General features: G+C 44.4%; 1 long non-coding RNA gene across 2 annotated transcripts in view; it reads left to right on the forward strand.

The window, feature by feature from the left end:
• Positions 1–5949: 5949 nt before the first annotated feature.
• Positions 5950–22579, forward strand: part of LOC128843365 (uncharacterized) — a 93037-nt gene continuing 76407 nt past the window's right edge. For both annotated transcript variants that reach the window (XR_008446230.1, XR_008446231.1), the window contains exon 1: positions 5950–6077. This is a non-coding gene — a long non-coding RNA (uncharacterized LOC128843365). The remainder of the gene's footprint in view (positions 6078–22579) is intronic.

The raw sequence follows: 22579 nt of genomic DNA on the forward strand, positions 1-22579 counted from the left end.
ACCATTCCCATAGGTACACCACAACTCCAGGGAGGCATGGTCTTTTGGCTAAGACCTCTGCTCCCTAAAGGGTGTAGTGCACAGCACACCCTAGGCAGAGGCTCAAGCTGTTTCTTTTCAAGAGCAGCAGGGAGCATCCCTCCATTGTTCTCCCTTGGCAATGATGCACGATCCTGGCTCTAGGAAGCCCCATGGAGCTCACGCCTCCCGCCCTATTGCTGAAAAGCGACTCATCTGGGAGCCCCTTGTTAAAATTCTGCCATCAAACTGAAAGGGAGATAGGGGTGGTTGCCTGGCTGTGCTGGAATTCACCCCACTTTCTGAACACTGCTAAATCGTCCTTGCCACTGGTGATTTAACCCTGAGCTTCCTGAAATACTTCTGAAGAGCAACTTTATGGCTTTTGGAATGCCTCAACTGTCAGGAATTTGCAACCCTTGCCCCAGGGTTCTCCATGCCCCACTTCCAGCATAAAGCAGAGCCCTGAGCTATAGGATCAATATATATGTCAGGAACAGGGTACAAAAATACCAGCCCAAGGGTTAAGATAAGTTTGTGGTGCCCCATTCTCGAATAGGGTTATGAGGGAGTGTTTCAGATTCAGTGTTTCAGTTTAAAAGATGATCCTTGGTGGAAGATGCTGTAGAGGTATGTGTAGTAGGAAGAGAGCCTGAGATATAAGCCCTTCTATCAGAGGCCTGGTATGAGGCCTGAGCTAAAGTAATGGGCAAGCTTTGCTGGTATAAAGCAAAGTTAGCAAAAGTCAGGCTGTGAGCAAACGTCAGGCACTGCCTGCTTGCAAGTTTACAGAATCTGGCAAGAACAGGGCTGATGTTGCAGACAGAAACATTCCTAAGAAGTGCTAGTCACAGAGCACCCACGCAAACACGTTCCAGAAGAGTGGTATCAGAACATCCCCATATCAAGGATGGTACAGAAATGTTCCCCAAAGAGAATAGGAACACACTGATCCCCCTCCTAAAAGATAAGGTCAGGATGACAGTGTGCTGAATAGAGATGTTTTAATCGAGCCAACAAGGAGATGGGTAAAAATAACTAGCCATGTCAGGGGGCAGTAACTAACTATGTCAGAGGGGCAGTACATAACTTGTTAGTATCAGGGTATAAAGAGGTATCTCTGAGAGTGTGTCTTGGTCCACCCTAGGGGGGAATGGAAAGTCCCGCCATTCCCTGACCTGCATCTATTGTCACGGGCATACATGTGTTAGTATCCTTGTAGAGTCTGCCAGGTGCTATTACCGTGCTTTGTCAACAATAAACCTGGCCTGGTGCCTTCGTACCTTAACCGATCTTGTGGTCATTGAGCGGTTCGCTTGAGGTCTGCTGTGCCGGCTGTCTGCGCAGAGCTGGGGTAGCACACAGGGAGAATACACACATGCAGCCGAACATCGAACCACACTGGTGACCCCTGTCTACTGATCTGGTAAGTAAGGGAGCTGTCCGCTGTAGCATTCCCGCAATCTGTTTGGCATGCAAACCAAAGCAACAGATACTGTGGAAACAGATTCAGATTTTGCAAGAGCAGGTAACGATCCCCACTCTCCTTTCAAAGCCAGAATAAAAACCAAGGGTGCGGGTTCCCAGCTGTGCAGAGCGATACTCCTTGCTCATGGCTAAAAATATACTCTTCTTTCGCAAATATTTTTACATCCTGGTTAAGTTTTCCTTTATATCCTTTCTCAGTTTGCTAAACTTGCTGCTCCTGCCTATACCTTCTTTGTGATGATGAATGAAATAAGAGCGGAAAATGGACATAGGACAGGAGGTCATTATGTCAAGACATTCTGATTTACAGCCTTGATGTTCTGCTCTTGTTGAGTCCTCTGTGGATGACTTATCTAAATTTCATGTACGATAATCTTGGAGGAGAAGGCAGGGATCTTAAACAGGAACTTAATCCATATTGATCATACTTTATTATTACAGCTGTGGACAAACTTTTGCTAGTTGCCTGGCAGACGTTTAGAGAACTCTGATTGATACCAACATGCTACATCATCAGGCCCACTTTTAGACAGTCCATATAACATCTTGAGAGTTTAAAATAATTAGAGTTAAATAATTAGTAGATTAAATAATCAAGAACAACAAGGAGTCTGGTGGCACCTTAAAGACTAACAGATTTATTTGGGCATAAGCTTTAATGGGTAAAAAAGGCATCTGAAGAAGTGAGGTTTTTACCCACCAAAGCTTATGCCCAAATAAATCTGTTAGTCTTTAAGGTGTCACCAGACTCCTTGTTGTTTTTGTAGATACAGACTAACGCGGCTACCCCCTGATACTAAATAATCAAGGTAGTTTATCAAAGGGTGAACATTTTGTGCTGATAGAAAAGCATGAAAAGTGCCAACCTATCCAACCTCATTAAATCAGTGATGTATGGTGCCTCATTATGGAGAAGCATTCTTTCTGGGTGATCTCTAGGACTACAAGCCATGTTATTTTTCTCCCTAACATATTAAAGATCAGCTTAAAAGCCTTTAAGTTGCGTTCTTTAGAATTCTATTCTGGGGGTAGAGGACCCAACGACACAAATGTGTTTATTTTCTTTTTTCATAGTGAAGAATGACACCCAGTATAACAACAATCGCGTGCATATGGACGTTGGGGCAGAGTGTGTCTTGAGTCAGAGTTGTGGGCAAAGGCTGGTGGATAAACTGGACCACCCCAGGAGTAGCCTAGAGAAGGACCTCGGAGTCCTGATTCCATCCTTGCTGCTGTGATCATTAACCGTTGGTCTATACCAGCGCTAAATTATTACCTGTGCTGGCTCAGTTACCCAGGCGAAGAAAGGGAGCTGCTTGGAGCCAAAACTCGATCCATTCTCTGACCCTCCCTCTCTACTCTCTGCCCACCCACTTTGGCGGGGAGGGTATCCCTGCTGTCTTCAGAGCACATGCTCCACAGGTCTGAGTAGGCCACAGTGCTGGGGAGCATTGTTACTCCCTTGCAGAGGGGTGTAGTCTGAGTCGCAATCTAGCCCATACAATACATTTAAACTGTACATCCTGTCTATAGAGACAAACAGTGGCAGTTATTTAAAAAGCTTGTGCCAGGCTTGTGTGCATGTTTCAGGGGACATGCCAGGAATACTGGGTGGCGTATATCCTGAAATAGATCGCAATTGCTAATCCACATGTATAGTGTTGCATGACTGAGTACATTGCAAACAGGGAGTGAAGCTAAAAAATGAATCTAGGCTTTGCCCCCCCCCCCAAAAAAAAGTTCAAAGCCATATGTATGCAAATTTAATTTCCAGTCAGGCAATTTTAGATATGAAAGTGACGACATGCTTCTTATCTTCTTATTTACACGAAGGCCGTTTAATGCCACTCTGGCAGCATAAAGGGACCTTAAAGTGGACAGAAATGGCCCCTTGACAGTACCACGTGCAGGGTATCTCCCAACTGGTGTGAAACTAGCATAAGAGCTCTTTGCTGTAATCTGGGAGCAAGGCTAGCAGGGTGGGATGGAGGGTGGGAGAAATAGGGAGTGGATGGGTCAGAGTGGCTATCTTTACTTTCTACTGTCCGTAGGGACAAATGAGAAGCAGAGCATAAATTAGAAGTGTCACAGTTCAGGGCAACTGCACCTCTATTCCCCCTCTGTGGTGCCGCAGGGCACCCACTTTTAGGATCCCGGCTCCTTAGCCATCACCAGTCTTGGGCAGACACACGCATCTCTCTCCTTCCTGAGAGGGTTATTTCCAGGCTACGCCGTTCCCTGCCTACACTGTGAATTCCACTGCAAGTCAGACTCTCTCAGCCAGTCTGCTTTGCCTTCTCCTCGGAGGCTACAAACAGCATAATTACCCACACAGCCCTTTCTAAGCAAGCACATTTGTTCTTAAGGTGAAAACATTAAAAGCAATAAAAAACTACACACATGCTAATAGGCTTACCAGAGATCAGCCCCAACTCCAACAAGGACTGTGGCAGGTGGTCAGTTCCCAAACCCAAAGGGGGCTTTCTGCAGTTACAAGTTCATAACCCCTTTTGCTCAGAACAAGGAGTCACTCCTTTATATAGTTTGGGTCTCTGATCTTGTCCTCATTTAATAGGTGATCAGGTTTCCCCCACAGGGTGAAGCTTCAAAAGGCTGAGTTCTTGCGTAACCGGAAGAGGGTATGTTTGCATACACCTTCCTCTAGAGATTTCTTGGGAAACTCACTTAACTTTAAAGTTCATTCTCGTCTGGCCCATGGTTTCAAATAGTTCTTTGAAGTTCTTAACACTTCCCAGTGGTTACATTAGTCACGTCAGCCCCCTGGAGACATTACATACAATCCCACTATAATACATAACATTTGTATTTGCATTTTTAATACAGTGATACAAAAATCCTTAAACATAATTCATTAAGCCAGGATATTGTAGGAAATTACCATGTTTGTCACAAGAAGTATCTCCTAACCATGCATCTTAATTGTTCGCATATGTGTATAATAGTTCCTAGTTCACATAAGGGTTATTCAGTGCTAGCCTCAGACATGCATTTACATTTTTGAAGGTGCCAAAGTATCAATTACCTTTTCAGCAAAATGGCATGTTCATTTAGAAGGGAAGGAAGCATTTACTTACTGACTTCAATGCAAAAAATGATTTGTACTGTGAATGTCTGCAAAGAATTGCCGGATTGTCGATCATAAGGAGAAACCAGGGCTGGTGCAGAGTTCCTGAGTGGAGAAAGTTTGAGAACCTCTCCTCTGTAACAATCTATTATATATAATCATGGTGATCAAATTGCTGAGGCTGAAGATGACATTGAGATCCAAAGACTGCTTACATCCCAGAATTTTAATGGACACTGCCCTTTATTTCTGACAATGTGGGATCGGGACTTTATCTAGCTAAGGTACTTCGCTGGCCCACTTTTCCATAATAGCTGAGCATATTACAATCTTTAGTTTATCCTCACAGCACCCCCTGGGAGCTAGGGAAGTGCTTGTGTCTCCAGTTTATAGGTGGGGAACTGGTGCCCAGTGGGCCAGGTCCTCAAAGGTATTTAGGCTCTTAACTTCCATTGATTTCAATGGAAACGGAAAGTAGGAGCTCAATACATTTGAGGATCAAGGCCTAAGTGACTTGTCCAAGGTCACACAGGAAGGCGGTGGCAGAGCAGAGTCTTGAAGCCAGGACTTTCAGGTCCTAGCCTTGTCCCTAGCAACTGGATCATCCCACCTCTCCCTCAGTGGATTTACACGTGGGCATTTTTCTGCTTTGAAATGCATTGGGTAATCTCTGTAGGCCAGTATTATACATATGGATTGCTGTCAGGGCCGGCTCCAGGCACCAGCCCACCAAGCATGTCCTTGGGGCGGCGCCTGGAGGGGGGCAGCGCAGCGGGGCGCTCCGGCCCGAGAGCGGGGCCGCGACTGGGCTTGCCACCCTCCCCGCGGCGCTCCGGCCGCCGGGGAGAGCGGAGCCGCAGCGGGCTCGCCACCCTCCCCCCGGCGCTCTGGCCGCCGGGGAGAGCGGAGAGCCCCGGCCGGGCTCTCCGCCCTCCTCCCGGCGCTCTGGCCACTGGGGGCTCTCCGCCAGGGAGAGCGGAGAGCCCCGGCCGGGCTCTCTGCCCTCCTCCCAGCGCTCTGGCCGCCGGGGAGAGTGGAGCCGCGGCGGGCTTGCCGCCCTCCCCCCGGCGCTCCGGCCGGTCGGGGATTGCGGGCCCGCGGCAGGGCTCGGCGCCCTCCCCTGCTGCGCTGGGGGGGAGGCGGCGGGTGGCTTTTTTGCCTAGGGCGGCAAAAAAGCCAGAGCCGGCCCTGATTGCTGTGTCAAGAGGGATTTTCGGTTTGGCAGTTCTCTTTTCAACATTGATAATATTGTGTTTGTTTATGCAAACCCCTAGATAACAAATTAATCATAACAATTAGTATATTATATATAACTGTTTAAATGTAACCTTTCCCCGGAAGAGGTTGTGGTGCAAGCTTGTAAACTACTTCTTGTTTTTCCACTTTGTAGTGAAAAAAGAGACTTTTCGTCTTAAAGGAGAACTCGGGTCCCTATTTCACTACAGGATGAAAGCAAGGACTGAAATCCAGCCTCCGCTTGAGAAAGGTGCTTTGTCTCTTCCTAGGTTAAAACCTTTCATTACACAGACACCGACTTTATTCTTTCCGGGTGGGTGCTCCACCCCGTCTCTGCCCTGAGGCCATGTCCCCATGCCGCCCCTTCCCCTAAGGCCCCACACTCGCTCTTCATCTTCCCACTCTGCCCCCGAGGCCCTAGCTCCACTTTCTCCCCCCACTCAGCCCCTTCCCCCAATCATGCTCTGTCCTCACTCCTCCTCTTCCTGCCCCCATGCTCGCTCTACTTCTTCCCACCCTGCCCCCAAGGCCCTAGCTCCACTTCCTGCCCCCGCTCCGCCCCCAAGCATTCCCCGTCCTGCCTCTTCCTGCCGCCACACCGCCCCTTCTCCCCGGACCCACCGAACAGCTGATCGGTGGGTGGGTGGTCTGCACCCACTGTTTTTTCCCATGGGTGCTCCAGGGCTGGAGCACCTGCAGAGTCAGCGCCTATGTTTCCTTATATCAGATGAGTCCTCGTTCTTGAGGGTTATGAACCCACATTATCAGATGAAATTAATTGATGGGAATATAAAGCAGGCTCCCGGTAATCGCTAGGATTGTTTTAAAGTTAAAAGTCGAACTGCATATCTGCACATTGTCACCAGACTGCACGTTCTGCGGCAACCCCGAGGCCTTAGTCCTGTGCTCACCGGCACAGCTTTGCACCTGTGTTACTCCAGAGATGTAAGTGGAATTACTTGTGTTGTACACCCAAGTTAATGAGAGCACAAACCGAGAGCACTGAAAGACGGATGCGGAAACCAGGGCTTTATCCCAAACATCCCATTAGGTTTATAGTACCAGTAAACTCATTTTTGTTTTACCTACTCAGCACATTCTACCGTGTGCATAAACATTTCTACCACCCCTTAAATTTAAGCAAATTAAGGGCACGTATTGAGCTGCTTGTTATTAATATCTCAGCTCTATTTTCTAATTCCTAATTCACGCTTGAAATTGATTAAAACTGCTAATCCTTGACAAGGCTGCAAAAATTGATGCTAATTTACTGACGTGCTCTTTTAAGAAACTTCACGTTTCTCGTTTATAAATTAAATTTAAACAGAACATTCAAGGTCCTTCCCAGTTTAGCGTGTAGAGGGCAAGGATTTACATGATGAAACACTACCTGCCCTTGAGCTCACTGTACAGTATGGAAGAGAAAGGCTGACATTACAGTTTCCTAAGGTTGGGGAAAGAGATGAGTGTGTCATTAAGATTTTAAGTAGCTTCTCTTAGCCTTATGGCAAAGCTAGATACAAGGGCAACCGTGACAGAAGGCGCAGCAAGAGCAACCTGAATTTCACTCGACGGTGCAGAGAGTTGAAAACGGCACCCTCTTTCCCACATACGGGGGTCCAGTAATAAGCCCCCTAAGGCAGTGAGCTGGCCTCCATTGGGGGATTCACTAGGGTAAGGCAATGTTAGGGTGACAGTGTAGCGTCGTACTGCTACAGAGGGATCACCGGGAAGCATTGTGTCTCAGGGAGGTAGAAGGCCTGGTGCACAGGGGGAGGGTGCACGCTGCTATACCCCTGCATGGGGTGCTACACAGTCTCACGCCCCCCTCACCATTCTGCATACCCAGCCAGCTCCGCTGGAACAGCCATGGCTCCACCCTCTCCCTCCCTGTCTCCTTTGGCCCTCCTCAGGGACTAGAATTTTGCCGGGGGCTAATGCGGGAAGGAGGGAAGAAAGGTTGTTTACTTTCTCTCATCCCCCCCTGCATTCTGCATCCCACAAATCCAGGCAAAGATTGGTCTTTCGTCCATACCAGTAATCCTGGCTCATATCCTTTCCCGTGTCCATTGTATTGAAAGAGCATTTATAAATGCCCCAGTCTGCCACCTGACCCACAGGAAGTGTCAGTTGAGCTGTGATAATGACACATAAGTGTAACAATTTCTTTAGGTTGGTATTTGCTTCCTGTGCCTTCATCCTGCTACTGTTCATGGCAGTGGGGCACCATATGCAATGAGCACTGTGTAAACCTGCATTGATTCAGATGGTGTGTGTTAATTGCTAGAGTGAGAAACCCTTTCTTATTAATTTTTGTCTTGTGAATGGAAATCTGCGTCAGTTACACACTGCAGGAGTGGGGGGAGAAGGCAACAAGGATGTTTACATGAACTTAAAGTGCTAGATGGCTTTTGCAGCATGAAGGTCAGGGCTGTGCAATAATATGTAGGCCCTGTTCTGCCACCATTAGTCTCCCAGAGTAGCACAGGGAGTCCCACTAAAATCAATGGGACTAATCAGCGAGTAAGTTGCAACTACTCTTCAGGAGTTAGAGAGGCAGAATCATGTCTTTAGCGACTCTGAAAACAAAGAGCCTGATTCTTATTACTATTACTCATAGCGAGTAGTACTTGCATTTAGTCCTGCGCCCACTTAAGTCAATTGCAATCTTCCCATTCATTTACAGGGGGAAGGGGGTTCAAAAGTGTCTAGGTGACTTAGGAACACAAGTCCAATTGATCCAACTCACATAAGTGTTTTGAAAATCCCTCCCTTAATTGGTGCAGGATCCAGCCCCAGGGTACCGCCCAATGTAAGTAGCAGGGATAGACCACAACATAATATTTTACAGGTTCAACCCTATGCCTGTTGAAGTCAATGAGGAGTCTAGCTGTTGACTTCTGGGAAGTGGTGGACCAGGCCCTAATTCTGCAAATTTCAAGATGGGTTTAAGCCAGTAGACTCCTGTCATAAATTGATCAGAAACGCACAGCTAAATCTCCCTTAATCTTTTCAATTACCTCTTCCCTCCATCCCTGAATTGTGAAATCTTTGGATGTTCTTTTCATTCAAAACGTGTCATCTGCAGAAAAATAAATAACCCAAACATATCTGAACCTGGCAGTGTCTCGTGGTTGTTTTTTGGGGGGAGGGAGGAAGGTATTTTAAGGGCCGGTCTACACTGAAAAGTTACGTCAGCATAGCTATGTCTCTCGGGAGTGTGAAAAATCTACAGCCTGAGAGACGAATAATCCAACCTAACCCCTGATGTAGACAACACTAAGGCAATGGAAGAATTCTTATATTGACCTACCTGCTGCCTCTGGGTGGATTATCTACAGTGACGAGAAAGTGTTTCATTTGTATTAGGCTATGCCTACACCAGCAGAAGTTGGTCCAATAGAAGATATTACTTCACCTACCTTCTCTCTCTCTAATGTCCTGGGACTGACATGGCTACAGTTACACGGCATACTCGTTACTAGGAACATTCTCTAATGAGGTGTCCCAGTACGTGGCAATGTCAACACCAAACCAGTGAGGCATCTCTAGTATTTTGTGAGAAATTAATTTTTAAGTCCTTGCATGTGTTTCATTACCCCCTGGTTTGTTTCAATATAGGTCTGATTGGTTTATATTAGTAACATGTGGCTCTCCCCACAGGTGTTCAGTATCCACTGGAATCTCTCGATTACTTGGCAGTTTTCATGTCCCTGTGTTACTAGCTTCCTGTCTAGGAAGGAATATATGTCAGGGAAGGGTAAAGAAAACCTATGGGAAGAAACAATGTTCTTGTGGTTTATGACCCTGCTCATCGCTATGTTCAAGGTGCCTAGATGGCTCATAGAAAATGGTCGCTTTTGCTTGTAAACTGCAAAAGGTCACTCTTCTTTTTCGTTCTATTAGTTATGTTTTCACAACCATAGATTCCCTTCTGACTCTGGGGCTCCTACATTAATGAGCCTTAGGCACCTGTTGTACATTACACTTATTACATCCTGTAAATGTGCTGGCTATTTATTACCCTTCTGTGGAAAGATGCCCCCTGCTTAAGAGTCAAGTTACTTGGAAGCTAGTAAAAGCAGATAGCAGATACTTTAATATCTACACATGGCTAATTTTACCATGAGTGCTCTGAGTATGTGGGTTTAGGCCCAGAGCCTCACAGGTATTTTGGTGTCTAACTCCCCTTAAAACCAATAGGCTCTATGAGCATTTTGAAATAGATTAGGCTTTGGAAATTGAATGACTATTCACATATGCTGTTTCCATAGTGTTTGATTAGTTCTTGGTACTGGCAGTATTTACAACTTTGGTTGGTCTAGGTTTCTTTTCACGGCACATCAAGTTATCCTTCATGGACTCTCCTGGTTGAAATCTTTACAATTGTCAGCCAACTATCCTCCACGGCAGCAAAATGTGTCTCACATATAGTAATAGACTGGCAGGGTTTGCCTGAAACCCCACCACTCTGTTTTCAGGTATTGACCCTTCTAAGGAAAGTGTTAATGGGTAAACCTACCGCATGTGGTTTCTTTGGATATCAGAGGTGGGAGTGGAATTCGCAAGAGATGAGATGCAAGTCTGGAGAGAAGGCTTGAGCTGAATTTTCTTAACACACTGTTTGTTTCTCTGTTAATAAAGCCACATCCCAGGAAGAGGGTGAGTTTTTAAGTGTGCCCAGATCGTGAGCTTTGTTTTAGAACAGGTTGCGAAAGCCCACTGCTGGCATTGTTTAAATTTCCCTGAAGGAAAGCCAGTGTGTAAGAAGTGTGTGGTTAATGACCGGTATGTAGATTTAAATACCAGAGGAGACATGTAATTGCTGTACTCTTTAGAATCAGGAGGGACTTGTCTTTGTGGCACACTATTATATGGGGGGGAATCTGTTTAATTTTTAGAAAGTAACCTAAAGGAGAAGCAGGTAATTTCAGCAATCCCTAATGATGACAAAACTCTTAAATCAGGGTTTTCTTTTCCCCATTATCAAGTTCCTCCCCCCCCTCCCAAAACCATTTAGAATTCAGAAGAAGCCATCTAGAGAACAGCAATTAGATTTTTCTTTTTTTAAAAAAGCTTTCAGTGGAGACAGAGACATAATTATCTCTCTTTCCCCCGCCCTCCCAAATGAGGCTTTGGGCTGATTTAGCAGCAACTCCAATGCCAGAGCTGTGTGGTAAGATGTATTGTCCTGCACCAACACAAGGTTTCCTCTTTCCACTGATGCTACAGTTATCTTGGCAAGCAGCTTGTGTGTTCCAAGTCTTCTGTGGCTAAACAAGCAGAGTGCCCACTTTGCAAGATTGGAAACGAGAGAGGCAGCACAAAACCTAATGCATTCCTGTACATCCCCATTTGCCAGAGGGTTTCTCATAAATTCTTTCTTGCCAGAACATAAAAGCTAATAACCTTTCAAAACTAGGAGCTGCACTCTACAGGTGTGTGAGGCATATGGCATGTTCCCTATTAGCAATGCAAATTTAATCAGCCATAATAATATTCAAATAGTATTACTCATCAAGAATCAACAGCCAACAAGCAATTGCTTTGCTCAAGTTCTTGTCACTTTTCCTGGCTTCGACAAACCTAAAGAAGAGCTTTGATTAAAACTTAAGTCTCCTTAAAATATAGATTTCTCTTTGAATGAAAGGAAGTAAGGTCTTCTAGAAAATCTATTGCTTTTCAGTGATCGTTTCCTGAGATAACTGCTTCTTATGTCTAGATTTCAGGTACATCAGACTGAGATAGACTTGGACTTTTATTTTCCAGTTAAAAAAATCAAAAAAACCAAACAGACTAGTTTTTTCAGTTAGTGACATGACAAAATTTAGCATGAGCTGCACACACTCACATTTTTTTATTTTATTGCCGTCCTGATTTAAGTTCATTGCACGATGCTGTTTGTTGTTTCCAGACTCTTGCTAATGGATTCATATGGTGGGTGTTTAGACAGTATTACATCTTCACGCTCTGATCCTTACTTTAGCAATGATAAGTTTTCCCATGTGTCCTATAATCATTAGCTAGTTAATCATCTGAGCACGCCTGTAAGAGGTGAAAAATTATTATGCCATTTAATGAATGGGGAAACTGAGGCAGAGAATCAAGTCCCCAGAGGGAGCCACTGTTAGAGCCAAGATTAGAATTAAGGAGGCCTGTGGCCAGGCTACTAGTCTATAAAATACATTCTCACATATTTATCTAGATTAAGTAAAAACTCAGATTATTTCCAGAGGGTGAATCTCATTTCCTTCTATCCCATTTGAGTTATGTCTTGTCTGAATCACGTGGGCAGGGTAAAAATAAGACAGCTACAGAATAAGAGAGAAATGTTCAAGGTAGAGATTACCTTCTTGGGGACCTAGAAATCCAAAGTGTTAGAAATATAGAGAATGGTTATTATTTATGAATGCCAATAACTTTGCATTGCACTCCAAAGGCCTAAACTGTGACAAAGATCACTGTCCTGAGGATGTTACGCTCTGAGGTTCAGTCAGATCCTGCAGTGAGAACTACACAGGTGGACCCAGTTAAGTGAGTCAGACATGGAGAAATGGAAAGCATGGTGTTAACTGGAAACACTGGAGTAATGCTAGGCGTTCCACCAGGGTCCGGAAATGGCAACATATAAGTCATTGCCCCAGAAACTAAGAACAAAAGAGTATAGAAACTTTGAAACCAAGTGGAGGGTTTATTTTTAATTTCAGATAAATGTGTTGACAGCAAGAATGAGATGACGTGTGAACCAGCCGGGAATCCAAGTCACCATTGGAGGTAGTGGTACAAAGAAAACTGAGGCCTGCTAGATCATGGGAGAGGACTGTTCTCTAAGACCCTGACTGCACTGGCAGCTGATCTGTTGCTGATAACTACAGTCAGCAACAGGTCCCCCGGAACTGGGGCTGAGAACCATGTAACTGCTGGGCTCAAGCATGCTTCCTGTAATGGGGGCCGAGCAAAGTTTTGCCCTGTCTCCACTAGCAGTTAAATCATTTCCAGCACCACTTCAGGGGCATTGATTGTTACCAGCAAGGATCAATAGGCTTAGAAAATTTATGTTTTTAAAAGCCTCTTTCTCCCTCCTAACGTTTCATGAATCACTCTGCTAGGCAGTTTTACAAAGCTTTAGGGAGCATGTTGCTATATTTTCGGAACAGTCTCATTAAAAAGTATTTAAAGACCAGTCTGTCTGTCTTTCTCCATTTGTAATTTCTTGGCAGGCAACACAGGTGGGTTGTTATTTCAAAGACAACTGCACTCATTGGCCAGATTTTCATCTGTGTTAAGGCCCCTTTGCACAATGTCACTCGTACAAAGTGGCCATAAAGACAGTCCAGGAAGATCACCCAGTGCAGGGGGACATCTAGTGGGGTAGACACAGCATAGTGTCTCCTCCCTTCATGTGGTTGGGGGGCTGGGGGAGAGAAGACACAAGTAGGTTTCTGTTGGGGCTATTACCAATCATGTAAACTAGACCAACCTCAGGGCTACTCTAACATGCCAGAGGCCTGGCCCAGTGCTCAGCCAGCCCAGGATTGAGAGAGCCACCTCTGAGTCCCCTCCTGAATTGTACTGTTCACTTCTTGTCACAGCCAAGGATCTGGGCCATTTTGCTGAGGTCAGTGTTCTTCATATTCTCTGCATGTGTGAACCATGAATTTCAAATAACATAAACAAGAGAGAGTCCTGTGGCACCTTTAAGACTAACAGATGTATTGGAGCATAAGCTTTCATGGGTGAATACCCACTTCGTCAGATGCATGTAATGGAATTTCCATTACATGCATCTGACGAAGTGGGTATTCACCCATGAAAGCTTATGCTCCAATACATCTGTTAGTCTTAAAGGTGCCACAGGACTCTCTGTTGCTTTTCACAGATCCAGACTAACACGGCTACCCCTCTGATAAATAAAATAAAGTTTTATTAAATTAAAGTTAGTGTTTCTGAGCCACCAATAGCATTTACCAGTGTGATCCTCCCTTATGAGGAGAGAGGTGAGAACTCATCTCCTCCCTACATTACTCAGAAGCAGGCTGTATTATTTTATCTGTGATGTTTGAACTGAAGCATTTTTCATCTGCTATTAAATTATGACCAATGCTATTAAGATGGGAGGCAGTAGGGTCTTGCTCCTTCTCCCATTGACTTCAATGGGAACAAGTTTAGGCCCATGCCTTGGCCACAGGTACTCCAGAATTCTAATCCTCACTCTGACACTTACTCCCTTTGTGGCCTTGGATAACTCACTTAACCATTATTTGCTTTACTTCCCCCATCTGTCAAAGGAGGAAAATAACACTTAAGTCTTATCTACACAGTGTCTTAGAAGGGTGTACACTGTAGTTGGCACTAGCATGTCACACACTAACTGGCCTATGTGGACCCTGCTGACATGCACTAGAAGTTCCCTACCGCGCATTAATGTAGTCCTGTTTCAAACAGTTCTTCCCACTAACTGATTGCAATAACAGATTAACCCTTTCTGTTGTCCTAGGCAGAGATTATAAATGTTGCCCCTTTAACCTGCTCTGCTTAGCAGAAAGAAATAAAAAACTTGCCCCACCCTTGAACTTGGCTCTGGTAAACAGCCAATGTGTCCAAGACAGTGGTATCATTACAAATGGAATATAAATAGATAAATATAGATATCCAATTTATAATGACATCACTGTCCTGAACACACTGCCTGTTTACCAGAGATAGAGCCGATTATATATATTTGCTAGCGCTGGGGGAACTGTTCATAGCTGTGATGGGGGGAGGCGGAGACTTTATCCAGAAGCAGCTGATGTGCAGAAAACAGCTGGATTTTGTATTAGAGAAACAAAATATCAAAGGACATCACTGTGTCAAACACGACAGCCTGCAGCTGGGAAAAACTTCCATTGGCTTCCTGGCCCTCAGTAAGGTGAGAATTCAGCCCCTTTTCTGGGAGCTGTGAGTGACTGGATACCAACTAGGCTGTCCAGAATGGCTTCACCCTCTTAGAAGAGCCTTTCCCCAATTCCCATCATGCCCTTCTCACAGCTGGGCCTTTAAATCCAGGAAAAATGAGCAGCTGTTCCCTTTAGGCCATTTTGTAGCTGACTTCTTATTCATAGATTCATAGATTCATAGATTCTAGGACTGGAAGGGACCTCGAGAGGTCATCGAGTCCAGTCCCCTGCCCGCATGGCAGGACCAAATACTGCCTAGACCATCCCTAGTAGACATTTATCTAACCTACCCTTAAATATCTCCAGAGACGGAGATTCCACAACCTCCCTAGGCAATTTGTTCCAGTGTTTAACCACCCTGACAGTTAGGAACTTTTTCCTAATGTCCAATCTAGACCTCCCTTGCTGCAGTTTAAACCCATTGTTTCTGGTTCTATCCTTAGAGGCTAAGGTGAACAAGTTCTCTCCCTCCTCCTTATGACACCCTTTTATATACCTGAAAACTGCTATCATGTCCCCTCTCAGTCTTCTCTTTTCCAAACTAAACAAACCCAATTCTTTCAGCCTTCCTTCATAGGTCATGTTCTCAAGACCTTTAATCATTCTTGTTGCTCTTCTTTGGACCCTTTCCAGTTTCTCCACATCTTTTTTAAAATGCGGCGCCCAGAACTGGACACAATACTCCAGCTGAGGCCTAACCAGAGCAGAGTAGAGCGGAAGAATGACTTCTCGTGTCTTGCTCACAACACACCTGTTAATGCATCCCAGAATCATGTTTGCTTTTTTTGCAACAGCATCACACTGTTGACTCATATTTAGCTTGTGGTCCACTATAACCCCTAGATCCCTTTCTGCCGTACTCCTTCCTAGACAGTCTTTTCCCATTCTGTATGTGTGAAATTGATTTTTCCTTCCTAAGTGGAGCACTTTGCATTTGTCTTTGTTAAACTTCATCCTGTTTAACTCAGACCATTTCTCCAATTTGTCCAGATCATTTTGAATTATGACCCTGTCCTCCAAAGTAGTTGCAATCCCTCCCAGTTTGGTATCATCCGCAAACTTAATAAGCGTACTTTCTATGCCAATATCTAAGTCGTTGATGAAGATATTGAACAGAGCCGGTCCCAAAACAGACCCCTGCGGTACCCCACTCGTTACGCCTTTCCAGCAGGATTGGGAACCATTAATAACAACTCTCTGAGTACGATTATCCAGCCAGTTATGCACCCACCTTATAGTAGCCCCATCTAATTTGTATTTGCCTAGTTTATCGATAAGAATATCATGCGAGACCGTATCAAATGCCTTACTAAAGTCTAGGTATACCACATCCACCGCTTCACCCTTATCCACAAGGCTCGTTATCCTATCAAAGAAAGCTATCAGATTGGTTTGACATGATTTGTTCTTCACAAATCCATGCTGGCTATTCCCTATCACCTTACCACCTTCCAAGTGTTGGCAGATGATTTCCTTAATTACTTGCTCCATTATCTTCCCTGGCACAGAAGTTAAACTAACTGGTCTGTAGTTACCTGGGTTGTTTTTAGTTCCCTTTTTATAGATGGGCACTATATTTGCCCTTTTCCAGTCTTCTGGAATCTCTCCCGTCTCCCATGACTTTCCAAAGATAATAGCTAGAGGCTCAGATACCTCCTCTATTAGCTCCTTGAGTATTCTAGGATGCATTTCATCAGGCCCGGGTGACTTGCAGGCATCTAACTTTTCTAAGTGATTTTTAACTTGTTCTTTTTTTATTTTATCCGCTAAACCTACCCCCTTCCCATTAGCATTCACTATGTTAGGCATTCCTTCAGACTTCTCGGTGAAGACCGAAACAAAGAAGTCATTAAGCATCTCTGCCATTTCCAAGTTTCCTGTTACTGTTTCTCCCTCTTCACTAAGCAGTGGGCCTACCCTGTCTTTGGTCTTCCTCTTGCTTCTAATGTATTGATAAAAAGTCTTCTTGTTTCCTTTTATTCCCGTAGCTAGTTTGAGCTCATTTTGTGCCTTTGCCTTTCTAATCTTGCCCCTGCATTCCTGTGTTGTTTGCCTATATTCATCCTTTGTAATCTGTCCTAGTTTCCATTTTTTATATGACTCCTTTTTATTTTTTAGATCGTGCAAGATCTCGTGGTTAAGCCAAGGTGGTCTTTTGCCACATTTTCTATCTTTCCTAACCAGCGGAATAGCTTGCTTTTGGGCCCTTAATAGTGTCCCTTTGAAAAACTGCCAACTCTCCTCAGTTGTTTTTCCCCTCAGTCTTGATTCCCATGGGACCTTACCTATCAGCTCTCTGAGCTTCCCAAAATCTGCCTTCCTGAAATCCATTGTCTCTATTTTGCTGTTCTCCCTTCTACCCTTCTTTAGAATTGCAAAGTCTATGATTTCATGATCACTTTCACCCAGGCTGCCTTCTACTTTCACATTCTCAACGAGTTCCTCCCTATTTGTTAAAATCAAGTCTAGAACAGCTTCCCCCCTAGTAGCTTTTTCAACCTTCTGAAATAAAAAGTTGTCTCCAATGCAGTCCAAGAATTTGTTGGATAGTCTGTTCCCCGCTGTGTTATTTTCCCAACATATATCCGGATAGTTGAAGTCCCCCATCACCACCAAGTCTTGGGCTTTGGATGATTTTGTTAGTTGCTTGAAAAAAGCCTCATCCACCTCTTCCACCTGGTTAGGTGGCCTGTAGTAGACGCCTAGCATGACATCTCCCTTGTTTTTTGCCCCTTTAAGCCTAACCCAGAGACTCTCAACACTTCCGTCTCCTATGTCCATCTCTACCTCTGTCCAAGTGTGTACATTTTTAATATATAAGGCAACACCTCCTCCCTTTTTCCCCTGTCTATCCTTCCTGAGCAAGCTGTACCCATCCACACCAACATTCCAATCATGTGTATTATCCCACCAAGTTTCAGTGATGCCAACAATGTCATAGTTGTATTTATTTATTAGCACTTCCAGTTCTTCCTGCTTATTCCCCATACTTCTCGCATTTGTATATAGGCATCTAAAATACTGGTTTGATCTTTCCTCCCAGTTTTTTCCTGACTCTCCTTTCTCTCTGCCAATATAGCCCACACTCCCTCTTGTTTCCGACTCATTTCCCCGGTCTCCATGTTCCCCACTTACCTGTGGGCTTTGCTCACCTGTCCCCGTCGAACCTAGTTTAAAGCCCTCCTCACTAGGTTAGCCAGTCTGTGTCCGAATAGGGTCTTCCCTCTCCTCGAAAGGTGAACGCCATCTCTGCCTAGCAGTCCTTCCTCGAATAGCATCCCGTGGTCTAGGAAGCCAAAGCCCTCCTGGCGACACCATCTTCGCAGCCAGGCATTCACCTCCATGATGCATCTGTCTCTGCCCGGGCCCCTACCTTTAACAGGAAGAATTGAAGAGAATACCACCTGTGCTCCAAACTCCTTCACCCGTGCTCCCAGAGCCCTGTAGTCACTCTTGATCCGCTCAGTGTCACACCGCGCAGTATCATTTGTGCCCACATGGATGAGTAGCATGGGGTAGTAGTCAGAGGGCCGGATAATCCTCGACAATGCCTCCGTAACGTCTCGGATACGGGCCCCCGGCAGGCAGCATACCTCTCGAGATGAAATGTCAGGGCATATTCTGCAGGTTTCACTCTCCTCCTTGACAACTAGTGAGTATTTTTAGCACCTTAGTATTTTCCCCTTTTGTTTTTGGGTGTCTTGATGGCACATTCTCACTTTCATGAATGGATTTTGGTTTTCTCCTGTGTAGCGCTTCTTTTGAATGGGCTGTCGCCTGCATGAGCTTGTTTGCAAACTATTTATATACCTGTTGCTGGTACCTGACTGCCTTAGTCACATTAAATTGTGTCTTTTCCCTGATCAGATGAATGGGACATTGCCAATGTATCCTTTCACGCTAGCTTTTAAATGCTGGATGTTATCCCTTGCACACTATCGCTCTGGGATTTCACCCACCTGGCCCATAGCTTAATAAGTTACCATTTTATGGGAGTATTATGGGGAGTCATTAGTCCACAAGGCTTTGAAGGTGAAAAGTGCTATGTAAGGGTTGCATCCTGCCAACACACATGCACATGCTTTATTTTACACTGTGGAAGTGGAATGTGTAATCAGTGCCAAATCAATGGGACTACACGCAGTAGTAAATTTATGTACAAGCGTAAGGGTTTGAAGGATCGGGCCTAAGTGTCGTTATCAGCGCTGGCCAGAATATTTTGACAACACATTTTTTCATCTGAAAATGCTGCCTTGTCAAAACTGAAGTTGTTTGGAGGAAAGGGTTGGTTTTGATGAATTTCCCATTTCAAAAAAATGTTCACAAAAATTCAAGATTGTCTAAGCATCCTTTTTCAACATTTTGAAAATGAAAAGTTTCCATTGCGGGGGTTGAAATGATTTTTTGTTTCAAAGTTTAAGTTCATTTATAGTTTAAAAAGGACAAAATCAAAACATTTCAAAATTAGCTCAACAAAACATTTAGACTGACTCAGTCTGAAACGTTTTCGGATTTGTGGTTTACGAAAAGGTTTGCGATTTTGACTTTTTGTCCCAGTTCAGGACAGGAAAAAATTTCAAAATCTTGAAAATTCTCATAGGAAGGGAAACTGTTTCCCACCCAGCTCTAATTATTATGCAAGCAAAATGGGAACTAACTTACTTCATAGTCTCTGGCAAGCGGTTTCCTGTGATTTCCTCTGTTCTAGAGTGTTTGGTTGTTTAGCTGGTGCAGAGCAGGTGGGACCAGGAAGAGCTGATGATACTGTGTGTACAGACTAGTGTATATATAGTCTTTACTGATTGGCATATCAGACCTCTTCTAGTGTGTGTGGATGTTCTGGAGTATCCATAAGGCTTAATACTATTACAGCTATTAATAATTCGTTGCACTTGTACAGCAACTTTCATTATCCTTCACTTTTAGTGGAAAGGGGCATTTTCTGTGGATTCTGTGTCCACGAAGGCTGAGAGCTCATGTGGCCATGGATCAGCTGTGTGGATAACATGAGCACTAGTTCTCTAAGCTCTTAAAAATACAGGGTGCAATTCTGGCCCCACTGAAGTCCATGGATATGTCTGCACCTGGAGCTGGGGGTGTGATTCCCAGCTTCAGCAGTGGTACCCAGGCTAGCTCTAATCAAGCTAGTGTGCTAAAAATAGAATGTAGCCACAACAGTAAGGAGCAGTGGGAGGGGCTAGCGGCCCCAAGTCCCTGCTTGTCTGAGATGCTAAGTTTGCACTCGGGGCAGCTAGCCCCTTCCGCTACTTGCACTGCGGTGGGTATGTTCTGTTTTTAGCACACTAGCTTGATGAGAGCTAACGCGGGCATGTCTCCTCGAGCAGAGAATCACACCCCTAGCTCAAAGTGTAGACACATCTAGCATCAAAACTCCCATTGACTTCAGTGGGGCCAGGATTTTAACCACACGTCTGTCACACCACCTGTAGTAAAGCAGACAAGCAGTCTCTGAAAAAGTGCACGTCAGCATTGTTTTGTCACTTGAGTCAGATTAGGGAACGTGAATAATTGAATACCTCTGTTGCGCTTCTGCACTGCAGGAAAACCAAGCTGTAAGCCCGCTTTTGTGTGCTAGATAAAATTGGTTCGGGACTCACAAGAGTTCAGCAAAGTGCCGGTGGGCATTTTAATTCCCATACTTACTACTTTTTGTTTACTTCAATCTCTAAAAGCGACTCATCTCGGAAATTACTGCGGCACATTTAAAAGTGAGGGATTTTTTTTTTTTTTTTTGGTGCCTCTTTTTATTTCCTTTGAGAAACCATGAAGTACAATGGTGGGAGATGATGCAAAGAACTGAAGTCCTTGGGCTCTAAAGGCATCAAAGCCTGGATTCTTGGAAAATGTTCCATGGGTTGGCTACTGTTATCCTAGGCATTTATAATGCACCCATCAGATAGGGTTTATCTTCTTTTCTTGATCCTTGTGTCTGTTTCTTTCTTTGATGTGAGCTGTTTCCTACTTCACTAAATGAGCTAAAATATACAGAGGAGAAAATCCAACCTCAGAAGTTAGTGTCACAGGAGACAATTGACGGTACATACAGCTCTCCTGAGTATATGAGGATGGCTTATGCTTTGAAGCTCGGGGAGACTCCAAAGCTATTTATGCACTTCCTCTCATCTCTACCACCACCAATCACTTCTTCTTTCTCTCTGCCTTCCAACCCCAACTCCAGAACAATTCTTCCATCAAACTCCATGTGTGTGTTTGAACGTCTAGGAAAAAAACATGTCCTTGTCTCACTAATCAGAACTCAGCTCCAACTCTATAAACTGGGCCTGGCCTACATAATAAGGTACTTAAAGTGTTGGCTTAAATTCAATATGGATTTTATATTTTTAACTCAACAAATAGAGTAACGCAGCACCAATAGCATTGGCATGCACTGTTCCAATTCAGATATAACAATGGAGCTTGTACAGTGGATAGGGTGACCAGACAGCAAGTGTGAAAAATTGGGATGGGGGTGAAGTGTAATAGGTGCCTATATAAGACACAGCCCCAAATATCAGGACTGTCCTTATAAAATCGGGACATCTGGTCGCCCTAACAGTGGATGATCTTATAGATCAGCTTTGTACAATATTTTATTCAGCAACTAAAGGATTCCATTGCTTTGCACTTAAGTTAACTAGAACACCATCAGCCTGTTTGATAGATGTACTGGAAACTGTCTCTACATGGTCCATCAATACAACTAATATTTTAGTTTGCTTCTGTGTTGACTTCAGGCCTCTGTCCTGCAAACCCTTATTCACACAAACTGTCCCACTGAAGCCATTGGGAACCTCATGTGGGGAAGGGTTTGCAGGAGCAGGCTCGACATACAGCGACATGATCCCATGAGGGCACTCAGCACCTTGCAGGATCAGGCCCATGGTTCCTTGGAAACCTTTCTTCTCTTTTATGAAAGTCAAGCATCATTGATTTCCTCTCCCTACCAGGGAAGGAGAAACTGAGTTTCAAATCCTGAAGCTGTAGTTTGCTCCTTCTGCCCCTTTTCCACAGACGGCTATGTTAATTATAAGACTCGTGAGAGAGACCTTTTATTTACAACATGAGTCAGTCTTCAGTGTCAAATCATTAAGGATTTGTTACACACCTAAGTAAGGACAACAGGATTGGGCCCTCATCTGATCAGTGATTTCCAGAATCTCTCCTGCGGACAGGCTTTAAAATTAAATATTTGTCGGACAAAATGTTTTCCATTGTCATAATTAAATGATGGAGGTATCCTTTCTCCTGACTGTGTGTTCCCTCTTATTATTTATTCTCGACTTCTCATACCTGAGCAAGCCATTTATTTGCATCCAATTCCTTAATTATACTTCCCCATTGAGATTGCATCCGTGTCAATGGTTTTGTTTTTTCATTTACATTTTATTTTGAATCTTGCAAATTGACGGCAATCAGGATGGCTGTGTGCCAGCAGTAAAAATAATGGGATTCAGAACAGAAGTAATGAGATAAGTCTAACTGAGGAATGAAACGGATCCCTGCAAGCAGAGAGAACGCGGCAGACAGCAAACGCTACAGGCAAATTCTATTCCTTTAACCATGCGCAGTAGCAGATTACTCTGCAAACAGCCCCATTGAACTCAATGGGACTATTTCTGGTGTATGGTATTATCAGTGGGAGCGAGGGTGGCACAATCCAGCTCACAGCAAAGCCATGGCTTATAATGTGTCATGTTTGGCTTCTTAGGCTCCATTTGCATCTGTAGTCATTGGGCATTTCTCATGGCTCCCCTGCAAGCTTTGTGGGACCCCGATCTGTGCCCTTTGGACA

The sequence above is a fragment of the Malaclemys terrapin genome, chromosome 9, assembly GCF_027887155.1.
Source record: "Malaclemys terrapin pileata isolate rMalTer1 chromosome 9, rMalTer1.hap1, whole genome shotgun sequence".
NCBI lineage: Eukaryota > Metazoa > Chordata > Testudines > Emydidae > Malaclemys > Malaclemys terrapin.